The sequence below is a fragment of the Octodon degus genome, unplaced genomic scaffold (assembly GCF_000260255.1).
Source record: "Octodon degus isolate 3935 unplaced genomic scaffold, OctDeg1.0 scaffold00440, whole genome shotgun sequence".
Classification (NCBI taxonomy): domain Eukaryota; kingdom Metazoa; phylum Chordata; class Mammalia; order Rodentia; family Octodontidae; genus Octodon; species Octodon degus.
Window position 1 is genome coordinate 415,079 of NW_004525016.1, and position 2,447 is coordinate 417,525.

Below are 2,447 nucleotides of genomic sequence, written 5' to 3' on the forward strand. Positions count from 1 at the left end.
TGCTTGGCTAAAGATAAGAACATGGTCATTATAATAGCCAATGTTAATATAATTTTAATTTTGTTCCAGTTTTTAACATTTGTGCAGTGTAAAAGACAAATGAATCAAAGTAATCATAAATCTATGTTAATGTACATGCTATATTTAGATACCATTTGAGATGGAAAAGTAAAGTTGGCAACCTGTCAGTACTACCTACACCTACATAATTTACAAGCCTACCATTATAGGCCTTTCAAAATTCCAATGACCTTTTTTGAAAAGCAGAAAATACACTATAAAATTAATATAACCTCCATCCTAAATAATGACACAAACTTGAAAAGAATACAAGGTTGAATTTTAATATTTTAAAAATTTAGAAACTAGTACAAAAGATAGACAAAGCAGAGAAGCTCAGCATAATATAGACATACAGGCCAGTGGAATAGAACAGGGATCTCAAGGATAAAACTCTTGATTGTGTGGCCAAATTATTTTTTGACAGTGTTCTAATAATGTTTAATGGGGAGCAGGACAGTCTTTTCAAAGATGATGTTGAAACTTGTTCCTTGCTTGCAAAAGAATTTGTTCCCTTATAGCACACCATCTGTGAACATTAACTGAAAATAGATTTTAAAAAATCTGAATATTAGATTCAACCAACAAAAAATATTCTTAGGAAAAAAACAAATGGAATAAAAACAAAAGGAATAAGATATATGCCATATGTATGACTACATTTTAGCAACATAAATATGCAGAAACTTATAGAGTACTAATCTAAATGTCTTTTCTAGATCCTTATTTTAGTCACAGAGTATTTCAAATTATGTTAGAAGGTTTTGATTCTCCTGGAACCCTAAAGCACTAAAAAAAAATTAATTAATTAATTAATAAACATCTTTTCTAAAAATCAGTTGAGGACAAGGTTTATTCTTTTAAATTCTACATTTAAAATTAGGGTTCAATGTTGAATATATTAAGTATATAAATAAAAAGTGGCACTTAGGGATGGTTGTAAATAATATATACAATAAAAATATAGTAGAAAATTTGTAAGAGTTGAATCAACAGGAGAATATATAAGATCAACTTACAGAAAGTTTTTAAATCCTGGAAAATCTTAAAGATAATAAAATTTTCTCTGTTTTTCTGAATAATAGAAAATCACACGATGAAGGCCAGGGAGGTCGCTCAGCAGTATATGTGCCTGCCTGGCATACACAATGTCCTGAGTTTGATCTCCAGTACAAAATAAATCACACAATAAAAGAAAAATATTATTATAAAATTAGCTTCTAAAAAGAGATGCAATTTATATAGAAAATTAAGGTACAATGATTTGATGCACAATTTATACAAAGCATAATATAGCTTAAAATCATAACAGTAAGATTATCTAATTAAAGAAAAGCAAATTATTTATAGGGTAGAAACAAAAAAACTAAGGATATAGGTAGGATAACTAAAGCACTGTAATTCCAAAATATTGAAGTGATGGGAAACAAAAAAAGGCAGAAGTTAAGGTCATTTGTGTAGCTGACATAGATTTCAGACCTACATGAAGTCAAATTTGGGAAATAGAGAACTATACAAATAATAAATTTCCAATATATCAACACTGGAAAGCTGTTAAGTCCTATTAAAATTGGACCCTAATTCTACTGCTCTGTGAAACTCCCCGGAAACTATATTCTTAAAACTTATATCTATCCTCTGAACTATTATTTCACAATTGTTTTCTATTAACATAATATAAGTGGCTTCCAGTGTGTACACCATCCTTGAAGACTTCAGTTATTATCATGTACTTTTTTTTTTGTGGCACTGGAGATTGAACTCAGGATCCTGCGCTTGCCAGGCAGGTGCTTATTCTACTGAGCTATCTCCCCATCCCACCATATACTTATTGATAGTTCAAAGTTAGAGGCTAAGGATTGAGTGAACATTCAAAAAAGAAAGCTAAAATTTTGAATCTTCTTTTTAACAAGACAATGCCTCAAAAACATATGAGTTTTTGCCATATTTGCTTCCTATCTGTTCTGAGTAATAGTAGACACTCTAGCACACACAGAATTCTTCCTCAGTCTAGCTCTAACTTGGCTTTATTTCCTCCATGTTGGTCCCTGTGTATCCCCCTCTACCATCTCCCAGCACCACATGTTCTTTCCATTGCCTTCCCTGTCTTTCCTTCCTACTGAACACTGGAGTGCCTTGACTTTATCTGAGCTAACAGTCTGACTTAAGAAAGCTTTGAATAAGGCTATGTTATTTTGTTTCCCAGAGAAATGTGTTACTGTGGCACAACTGTTTGGTCCCTTGAGTAGCCAGGTGTAATGTTCCAAACATTAAGGTGTCTCCAAATATTAGGATTCAGTTTGATTTCATTTTATTTTCTAGACTGCCTAACTTTTTTTGAATTCATTTCTTTCATGGTGGAAGCATAAGATGAGGAATTCCACATG